Below are 11,907 nucleotides of genomic sequence, written 5' to 3'. Positions count from 1 at the left end.
AATTTTAGCTCCCAGCCAAAGAAAAAATTAAAAAATAAAAATTGGAAGAAAAACAAAAGTTTGCATGGCCCCTAACACAAGGCCACACTAACCTTAATCGTGAAGGGATCCAGCTGGGTGTCCAGTCAGTGCAAGAATGTCCTTTGCTAGGTGAGCTGGACCCTAGGCTAGCACACAACCGTTCTGCGGAAAACAAAAAATTTTAGTTTTGGCACTCAAGAATCTAATTTTTTACACTTATATGTTCCTCCCGGACTGGCCAACCACTTGTTATAGGTAATTGTGTGGTGGGCTTGCTATGGGGGACTGGTACTATTAAGGGGTAAGGGTAGTTAGAAGACAGAGTATCAAATATGGGAGAGCTAAAAGGCCCGGCCCCCAAAATAAACTATCCACAGTAATAATACCTTGCTACTAGACCATATATGTCAGTCTAAGGGTTGATCAATGCACTCCCACACAGGAAGAAGGGATACTCCTATAATTCATGTACTTATTTATTAACCCCTTAACAACCCCCCATATACACTCACACCAATAACAATAATAATAATAACTTTACCACACTACCTTACGTTAAAAAGCCTTGGTCCACTTAGGCAGGATACAAGGTTTACACTAAGAACAAGCTAGGGTAAAGTACTACTGGATAAACACTGAAGCTGGATGCAGCTTAGGGTAGAGACACCACGTGGTATCCTAATACAAAACACAACACTTAGGGGTACCCAAAACACTGGCAAATACTACCCCCAGGTCTCACCAATATTTACTACCAGAGTAGGCACACTTAAAACACCATACAGTACTTAACTTAATGGTCCAGGAACTTAAGGTAAGGGAAATAAGTAAGAGGAGGAGGGAGGAGAGTAGGGGTGCAGCCACAGAGTTGGTCTCGTCCCCACGAACGCCAGCCAGAGCAGGACGCTCCTAGCGACCAGCTAGGCCTCCCGCCTGTCGTGGTGCCGGAAGGAGCCTAATTGATCGTGCAGCTAAGCACATTAAAGATCTTCCCCTATGCAACGTATTGTTACTTTACAAATGATTAGAAAGTATTAGTAAGCAAAGTTGGTGCCTATGTTATTATTTAATAATCAACCCCAGCTCAGTCTTTAAATGCTCTTTGAGAAACAATAATAGTCTTACGTATGACAGGGAAGATACAGACAATGACGCATAGGGTTCCGTTCAGCTATACTATAGTTAAGTTTAATAACTCAATTTTGACCTCTGGTTTCCACTAAAGAACCCAGGGTCGTAACACCCCCCCCCCCATGCAGGTGACAGTCGTCATCAATTACTTGACAATTCCACACACTTCACATTTCCTCACAGGGTGGGGCAGCTCACTTCTGTGAAGTTTGACACATAACCAGGGCGGGTTGTGGGTGTTTGAAAGGGGTAAGCTGTTCAATCTTACCGCCGAAAGGGGAGTGGGGAGGTCGCCAACAACACAGCACGCAGAACTTAAACATTATGTCACACTGGGCGAATATCCTATCTGGTGTCTGTTTTATGTAGTGTATATATATATATATATATATATATATATATATATATATATATATATATATATATATATATATATATATATATATATATATATATATATATATATCTATATATATATATATATCTATATATATATATCTATATATATATATATATATATATATATATATATATATATATATATATATATATATATATATATATATACATATATATATTATATATATGTATATATTATATATATGTATATATTATATATATGTATATATTATATATATGTATATATATATATATATATATATATATATATGTGTATGCAACAATGATCACAAAAACACTGATCCAAGTTTGCAGAATAACCACATATGAAAAATAGAAAATGCTTAACGCGTTTTCGGCTAATTCGCCTTCATCAGAGCAAAGTAGAACCTACTTCTACTTTGCTACTGATGAAGGAAGGATTCTACTTTGCTCTGATGAAGGCGAATTAGCCGAAAACGCGTTAAGCATTTTCTATTTTTCATATGTGGTTATTCTGCATATATGTGTATATGTATATGTATATGTATATATATATATATATATATATATATATATATATATATATATATATATATATATATATATATATATATATATATATATTAGTATATTTTGGTAGCAGTCTTTCCTGTAGACATATTTTATTAAATATGACCGAAAAAGTAAGATTAATAATTCTAACACGAATTTTCTCAATCTTTCGTACATTATGCTTCACTGTTGGAGGTAAATCAAAAATCACTTCTCCAAAATTCATTTTTATTTCTAGTCTGACGCGACACGGGCGCGTTTCGTAAAACTTATTACATTTTCAAAGACTTCACAAATACACAACTGATTAGAACTTGCGTTTCCCTGATTTTATATCTACATTTGAGTGAGGTGGGAAGGGTGATGTGGCATTACATTTGAGTAAGGTGGGAAGGATGATGTGGCATTAGAGGATATTAATAGGGTATTAAAAGTATCAACACAAGACAGAACACGAAACAATGGATATTGAATAGAAGTGTTTGTAGAAAGCCTATTGGTCCATATTTCTTGATGCTTCTATATTGGAGCGGAGTCTTGAGGTGGGTAGAATATAGTTGTGCAATAATTGGCTGTTGATTGCTGGTGTTGACTTCTTGATGTGTAGTGCCTCGCAAACGTCGAGCCGCCTGCTATCGCTGTATCTATCGATGATTTCTGTGTTGTTTACTAGGATTTCTCTGGCGATGGTTTGGTTATGGGAAGAGATTATATGTTCCTTAATGGAGCCCTGTTGTTTATGCATCGTTAAACGCCTAGAAAGAGATGTTGTTGTCTTGCCTATATACTGGGTTTTTTGGAGCTTACAGTCCCCAAGTGGGCATTTGAAGGCATAGACGACGTTAGTCTCTTTTAAAGCGTTCTGTTTCGTGTCTGGAGAGTTTCTCATGAGTAGGCTGGCCGTTTTTCTGGTTTTATAGTAAATCGTCAGTTGTATCCTCTGATGTTTGTCTGTAGGGATAACGTTTCTATTAACAATATCTTTCAGGACCCTTTCCTCTGTTTTATGAGCTGTGGAAAAGAAGTTCCTGTAAAATAGTCTAATAGGGGGTATAGGTGTTGTGTTAGTTGTCTCTTCGGAGGTTGCATGGCTTTTCACTTTCCTTCTTATGATGTCTTCGATGAAACCATTGGAGAAGCCGTTATTGACTAGAACCTGCCTTACCCTACAGAGTTCTTCGTCGACTTGCTTCCATTCTGAGCTGTGGCTGAGAGCACGGTCGACGTATGCGTTAACAACACTCCTCTTGTACCTGTCAGGGCAGTCGCTGTTGGCATTTAGGCACATTCCTATGTTTGTTTCCTTTGTGTAGACTGCAGTGTGGAAACCTCCGCCCTTTTCCATGACTGTTACATCTAGAAAAGGCAGCTTCCCATCCTTTTCCGTCTCGTAAGTGAAACGCAGCACGGAACTCTGCTCAAATGCCTCCTTCAGCTCCTGCAGATGTCTGACATCAGGTACCTGTGTAAAAATGTCGTCAACATACCTGCAGTATATGGCCGGTTTCAAGTTCATGTCGACTAAGACTTTTTGCTCGATGGTACCCATGTAGAAGTTTGCAAACAGGACACCTAGGGGAGAACCCATAGCGACCCCATCTACTTGCTTATACATGTGCCCATCCGGGCTCAAGAAGGGTGCCTCTTTAGTACAAGCTTGGAGTAGTTTCCTCAGAATACTTTCTGGCATGTCAAGAGGAGTACAGGCTGGATCACGATACACTCTGTCGGCTATCATTCCGATTGTCTCGTCCACAGGTACGTTGGTAAACAGCGATTCTACGTCCAACGAGGCTCTTATCCCTGTGGCCCGTGCGCCCCGCAGTAAGTCCACAAATTCCTTTGGAGACTTCAGGCTGAAGGCGCAAGGAACATAAGGAGTCAGCAGGCCGTTGAGTCGCTTCGCCAATCTGTACGTGGGTGTGGGTATCTGGCTAATGATTGGCCGAAGTGGGTTTCCAGGCTTGTGCGTCTTGACATTTCCATACGCATATCCAGGTTTATATTCCCCAATGATCTTTGGCAGGTGGAGTCCGGATTTCTTGGCGTTCACAGTTTCGATCAGTTTGTTGACCTTTGCTTTTAATTCGGCTGTAGTGTCCTTCGTTACCCTTTGGAACTTAGTTTGGTCAGAGAGTATGATGTTCATTTTCGCCAGATATTCGTCTTTTTTAAGAATGACATATATTGGCGACTTGTCACCTCTCCTGACAACTATCTCCTTGTTCTCACGAAGGCTTTTAGCTGCCGCTCTAAGCTCGGGGGACAGTATGGTGCTTCTGTAGTTGCCTCGATTCTTTCCTCCTTCTGCAATAAGTTCTGCTTGTAAGGTATCTTTGGTAGTGACCTTCTTTTGTGTCTCGAGGTCGAATATGTCGTCCAACAGAATTTCCAACTCCACTTTCCGGGCCATTTCACTCGGTCTGGACATAACATGACAGTTTATGCCCAGATTTAGGAGAGTGACTTGGTCCTCAGTGAGGTTAATTCCTGCAAGGTTCAGGAAGCCATCTCTTGGTCGTGGAATTGCCATAGGTCCTCCATATAATGTTGTTAGTTTCTTGATAATCCTTGTTTCAGTGCTGAGGTGATGTTGGTCTGTGAGGATGTCGAGGTGTTGTTCAATGCGGGTACGGATACTATGGTCGATGTTGCTATTTCTCCACTCGTTTGTAGCATGAAGTAGTTGCGTTTTTTTGTCTTTGATTTCATTCTCTGCCTTGTATATCTGATCACGAATCAGATCCTGGCGATATTTTATCGTGAAGGCTTGATTCCTTGCTGCTGGGTCGTGCACTTTAACATTAGTATATTTTGGTAGCAGTCTTTCCTGTAGACATATTTTATTAAATATGACCGAAAAAGTAAGAATAATAATTCTAACACGAATTTTCTCAATCTTTCGTACATTATGCTTCACTGTTGGAGGTAAATCAAAAATCACTTCTCCAAAATTCATTTTTATTTCTAGTCTGACGCGACACGGGCGCGTTTCGTAAAACTTATTACATTTTCAAAGACTTCACAAATACACAACTGATTAGAACTTGCGTTTCCCTGATTTTATATCTACATTTGAGTGAGGTGGGAAGGGTGATGTGGCATTACATTTGAGTAAGGTGGGAAGGATGATGTGGCATTAGAGGATATTAATAGGGTATTAAAAGTATCAACACAAGACAGAACACGAAACAATGGATATTGAATAGAAGTGTTTGTAGAAAGCCTATTGGTCCATATTTCTTGATGCTTCTATATTGGAGCGGAGTCTTGAGGTGGGTAGAATATAGTTGTGCAATAATTGGCTGTTGATTGCTGGTGTTGACTTCTTGATGTGTAGTGCCTCGCAAACGTCGAGCCGCCTGCTATCGCTGTATCTATCGATGATTTCTGTGTTGTTTACTAGGATTTCTCTGGCGATGGTTTGGTTATGGGAAGAGATTATATGTTCCTTAATGGAGCCCTGTTGTTTATGCATCGTTAAACGCCTAGAAAGAGATGTTGTTGTCTTGCCTATATACTGGGTTTTTTGGAGCTTACAGTCCCCAAGTGGGCATTTGAAGGCATAGACGACGTTAGTCTCTTTTAAAGCGTTCTGTTTCGTGTCTGGAGAGTTTCTCATGAGTAGGCTGGCCGTTTTTCTGGTTTTATAGTAAATCGTCAGTTGTATCCTCTGATTTTTGTCTGTAGGGATAACGTTTCTATTAACAATATCTTTCAGGACCCTTTCCTCTGTTTTATGAGCTGTGGAAAAGAAGTTCCTGTAAAATAGTCTAATAGGGGGTATAGGTGTTGTGTTAGTTGTCTCTTCGGAGGTTGCATGGCTTTTCACTTTCCTTCTTATGATGTCTTCGATGAAACCATTGGAGAAGCCGTTATTGACTAGAACCTGCCTTACCCTACAGAGTTCTTCGTCGACTTGCTTCCATTCTGAGCTGTGGCTGAGAGCACGGTCGACGTATGCGTTAACAACACTCCTCTTGTACCTGTCAGGGCAGTCGCTGTTGGCATTTAGGCACATTCCTATGTTTGTTTCCTTTGTGTAGACTGCAGTGTGGAAACCTCCGCCCTTTTCCATGACTGTTACATCTAGAAAAGGCAGCTTCCCATCCTTTTCCGTCTCGTAAGTGAAACGCAGCACGGAACTCTGCTCAAATGCCTCCTTCAGCTCCTGCAGATGTCTGACATCAGGTACCTGTGTAAAAATGTCGTCAACATACCTGCAGTATATGGCCGGTTTCAAGTTCATGTCGACTAAGACTTTTTGCTCGATGGTACCCATGTAGAAGTTTGCAAACAGGACACCTAGGGGAGAACCCATAGCGACCCCATCTACTTGCTTATACATGTGCCCATCCGGGCTCAAGAAGGGTGCCTCTTTAGTACAAGCTTGGAGTAGTTTCCTCAGAATACTTTCTGGCATGTCAAGAGGAGTACAGGCTGGATCACGATACACTCTGTCGGCTATCATTCCGATTGTCTCGTCCACAGGTACGTTGGTAAACAGCGATTCTACGTCCAACGAGGCTCTTATCCCTGTGGCCCGTGCGCCCCGCAGTAAGTCCACAAATTCCTTTGGAGACTTCAGGCTGAAGGCGCAAGGAACATAAGGAGTCAGCAGGCCGTTGAGTCGCTTCGCCAATCTGTACGTGGGTGTGGGTATCTGGCTAATGATTGGCCGAAGTGGGTTTCCAGGCTTGTGCGTCTTGACATTTCCATACGCATATCCAGGTTTATATTCCCCAATGATCTTTGGCAGGTGGAGTCCGGATTTCTTGGCGTTCACAGTTTCGATCAGTTTGTTGACCTTTGCTTTTAATTCGGCTGTAGTGTCCTTCGTTACCCTTTGGAACTTAGTTTGGTCAGAGAGTATGATGTTCATTTTCGCCAGATATTCGTCTTTTTTAAGAATGACATATATTGGCGACTTGTCACCTCTCCTGACAACTATCTCCTTGTTCTCACGAAGGCTTTTAGCTGCCGCTCTAAGCTCGGGGGACAGTATGGTGCTTCTGTAGTTGCCTCGATTCTTTCCTCCTTCTGCAATAAGTTCTGCTTGTAAGGTATCTTTGGTAGTGACCTTCTTTTGTGTCTCGAGGTCGAATATGTCGTCCAACAGAATTTCCAACTCCACTTTCCGGGCCATTTCACTCGGTCTGGACATAACATGACAGTTTATGCCCAGATTTAGGAGAGTGACTTGGTCCTCAGTGAGGTTAATTCCTGCAAGGTTCAGGAAGCCATCTCTTGGTCGTGGAATTGCCATAGGTCCTCCATATAATGTTGTTAGTTTCTTGATAATCCTTGTTTCAGTGCTGAGGTGATGTTGGTCTGTGAGGATGTCGAGGTGTTGTTCAATGCGGGTACGGATACTATGGTCGATGTTGCTATTTCTCCACTCGTTTGTAGCATGAAGTAGTTGCGTTTTTTTGTCTTTGATTTCATTCTCTGCCTTGTATATCTGATCACGAATCAGATCCTGGCGATATTTTATCGTGAAGGCTTGATTCCTTGCTGCTGGGTCGTGCACTTTAACATTAGTATATTTTGGTAGCAGTCTTTCCTGTAGACATATTTTATTAAATATGACCGAAAAAGTAAGATTAATAATTCTAACACGAATTTTCTCAATCTTTCGTACATTATGCTTCACTGTTGGAGGTAAATCAAAAATCACTTCTCCAAAATTCATTTTTATTTCTAGTCTGACGCGACACGGGCGCGTTTCGTAAAACTTATTACATTTTCAAAGACTTCACAAATACACAACTGATTAGAACTTGCGTTTCCCTGATTTTATATCTACATTTGAGTGAGGTGGGAAGGGTGATGTGGCATTACATTTGAGTAAGGTGGGAAGGATGATGTGGCATTAGAGGATATTAATAGGGTATTAAAAGTATCAACACAAGACAGAACACGAAACAATGGATATTGAATAGAAGTGTTTGTAGAAAGCCTATTGGTCCATATTTCTTGATGCTTCTATATTGGAGCGGAGTCTTGAGGTGGGTAGAATATAGTTGTGCAATAATTGGCTGTTGATTGCTGGTGTTGACTTCTTGATGTGTAGTGCCTCGCAAACGTCGAGCCGCCTGCTATCGCTGTATCTATCGATGATTTCTGTGTTGTTTACTAGGATTTCTCTGGCGATGGTTTGGTTATGGGAAGAGATTATATGTTCCTTAATGGAGCCCTGTTGTTTATGCATCGTTAAACGCCTAGAAAGAGATGTTGTTGTCTTGCCTATATACTGGGTTTTTTGGAGCTTACAGTCCCCAAGTGGGCATTTGAAGGCATAGACGACGTTAGTCTCTTTTAAAGCGTTCTGTTTCGTGTCTGGAGAGTTTCTCATGAGTAGGCTGGCCGTTTTTCTGGTTTTATAGTAAATCGTCAGTTGTATCCTCTGATTTTTGTCTGTTTTTGTCTGTTTGTATGTTGACGACATTTTTACACAGGTACCTGATGTCAGACATCTGCAGGAGCTGAAGGAGGCATTTGAGCAGAGTTCCGTGCTGCGTTTCACTTACGAGACGGAAAAGGATGGGAAGCTGCCTTTTCTAGATGTAACAGTCATTGAAAAGGGCGGAGGTTTCCACACTGCAGTCTACACAAAGGAAACAAACATAGGAATGTGCCTAAATGCCAACAGCGACTGCCCTGACAGGTACAAGAGGAGTGTTGTTAACGCATACGTCGACCGTGCTCTCAGCCACAGCTCAGAATGGAAGCAAGTCGACGAAGAACTCTGTAGGGTAAGGCAGGTTCTAGTCAATAACGGCTTCTCCAATGGTTTCATCGAAGACATCATAAGAAGGAAAGTGAAAAGCCATGCAACCTCCGAAGAGACAACTAACACAACACCTATACCCCCTATTAGACTATTTTACAGGAACTTCTTTTCCACAGCTCATAAAACAGAGGAAAGGGTCCTGAAAGATATTGTTAATAGAAACGTTATCCCTACAGACAAAAATCAGAGGATACAACTGACGATTTACTATAAAACCAGAAAAACGGCCAGCCTACTCATGAGAAACTCTCCAGACACGAAACAGAACGCTTTAAAAGAGACTAACGTCGTCTATGCCTTCAAATGCCCACTTGGGGACTGTAAGCTCCAAAAAACCCAGTATATAGGCAAGACAACAACATCTCTTTCTAGGCGTTTAACGATGCATAAACAACAGGGCTCCATTAAGGAACATATAATCTCTTCCCATAACCAAACCATCGCCAGAGAAATCCTAATAAACAACACAGAAATCATCGATAGATACAGCGATAGCAGGCGGCTCGACGTTTGCGAGGCACTACACATCAAGAAGTCAACACCAGCAATCAACAGCCAATTATTGCACAACTATATTCTACCCACCTCAAGACTCCGCTCCAATATAGAAGCATCAAGAAATATGGACCAATAGGCTTTCTACAAACACTTCTATTCAATATCCATTGTTTCGTGTTCTGTCTTGTGTTGATACTTTTAATACCCTATTAATATCCTCTAATGCCACATCATCCTTCCCACCTTACTCAAATGTAATGCCACATCACCCTTCCCACCTCACTCAAATGTAGATATAAAATCAGGGAAACGCAAGTTCTAATCAGTTGTGTATTTGTGAAGTCTTTGAAAATGTAATAAGTTTTACGAAACGCGCCCGTGTCGCGTCAGACTAGAAATAAAAATGAATTTTGGAGAAGTGATTTTTGATTTACCTCCAACAGTGAAGCATAATGTACGAAAGATTGAGAAAATTCGTGTTAGAATTATTAATCTTACTTTTTCGGTCATATTTAATAAAATATGTCTACAGGAAAGACTGCTACCAAAATATACTAATGTTAAAGTGCACGACCCAGCAGCAAGGAATGAAGCCTTCACGATAAAATATCGCCAGGATCTGATTCGTGATCAGATATACAAGGCAGAGAATGAAATCAAAGACAAAAAAACGCAACTACTTCATGCTACAAACGAGTGGAGAAATAGCAACATCGACCATAGTATCCGTACCCGCATTGAACAACACCTCGACATCCTCACAGACCAACATCACCTCAGCACTGAAACAAGGATTATCAAGAAACTAACAACATTATATGGAGGACCTATGGCAATTCCACGACCAAGAGATGGCTTCCTGAACCTTGCAGGAATTAACCTCACTGAGGACCAAGTCACTCTCCTAAATCTGGGCATAAACTGTCATGTTATGTCCAGACCGAGTGAAATGGCCCGGAAAGTGGAGTTGGAAATTCTGTTGGACGACATATTCGACCTCGAGACACAAAAGAAGGTCACTACCAAAGATACCTTACAAGCAGAACTTATTGCAGAAGGAGGAAAGAATCGAGGCAACTACAGAAGCACCATACTGTCCCCCGAGCTTAGAGCGGCAGCTAAAAGCCTTCGTGAGAACAAGGAGATAGTTGTCAGGAGAGGTGACAAGTCGCCAATATATGTCATTCTTAAATAAGACGAATATCTGGCGAAAATGAACATCATACTCTCTGACCAAACTAAGTTCCAAAGGGTAACGAAGGACACTACAGCCGAATTAAAAGCAAAGGTCAACAAACTGATCGAAACTGTGAACGCCAAGAAATCCGGACTCCACCTGCCAAAGATCATTGGGGAATATAAACCTGGATATGCGTATGGAAATGTCAAGACGCACAAGCCTGGAAACCCACTTCGGCCAATCATTAGCCAGATACCCACACCCACGTACAGATTGGCGAAGCGACTCAACGGCCTGCTGACTCCTTATGTTCCTTGCGCCTTCAGCCTGAAGTCTCCAAAGGAATTTGTGGACTTACTGCGGGGCGCACGGGCCACAGGGATAAGAGCCTCGTTGGACGTAGAATCGCTGTTTACCAACGTACCTGTGGACGAGACAATCGGAATGATAGCCGACAGAGTGTATCGTGATCCAGCCTGTACTCCTCTTGACATGCCAGAAAGTATTCTGAGGAAACTACTCCAAGCTTGTACTAAAGAGGCACCCTTCTTGAGCCCGGATGGGCACATGTATAAGCAAGTAGATGGGGTCGCTATGGGTTCTCCCCTAGGTGTCCTGTTTGCAAACTTCTACATGGGTACCATCGAGCAAAAAGTCTTAGTCGACATGAACTTGAAACCGGCCATATACTGCAGGTATGTTGACGACATTTTTACACAGGTACCTGATGTCAGACATCTGCAGGAGCTGAAGGAGGCATTTGAGCAGAGTTCCGTGCTGCGTTTCACTTACGAGACGGAAAAGGATGGGAAGCTGCCTTTTCTAGATGTAACAGTCATGGAAAAGGGCGGAGGTTTCCACACTGCAGTCTACACAAAGGAAACAAACATAGGAATGTGCCTAAATGCCAACAGCGACTGCCCTGACAGGTACAAGAGGAGTGTTGTTAACGCATACGTCGACCGTGCTCTCAGCCACAGCTCAGAATGGAAGCAAGTCGACGAAGAACTCTGTAGGGTAAGGCAGGTTCTAGTCAATAACGGCTTCTCCAATGGTTTCATCGAAGACATCATAAGAAGGAAAGTGAAAAGCCATGCAACCTCCGAAGAGACAACTAACACAACACCTATACCCCCTATTAGACTATTTTACAGGAACTTCTTTTCCACAGCTCATAAAACAGAGGAAAGGGTCCTGAAAGATATTGTTAATAGAAACGTTATCCCTACAGACAAAAATCAGAGGATACAACTGACGATTTACTATAAAACCAGAAAAACGGCCAGCCTACTCATGAGAAACTCTCCAGACACGAAACAGAACGCTTTAAAAGAGACTAACGTCGTCTATG

This window comes from Procambarus clarkii, chromosome 52 (assembly GCF_040958095.1).
Source record: "Procambarus clarkii isolate CNS0578487 chromosome 52, FALCON_Pclarkii_2.0, whole genome shotgun sequence".
NCBI classification, from domain to species: domain Eukaryota; kingdom Metazoa; phylum Arthropoda; class Malacostraca; order Decapoda; family Cambaridae; genus Procambarus; species Procambarus clarkii.
The sequence above is the reverse complement of the archived record's forward strand: the minus strand, read 5'-3'. Positions refer to the sequence as shown.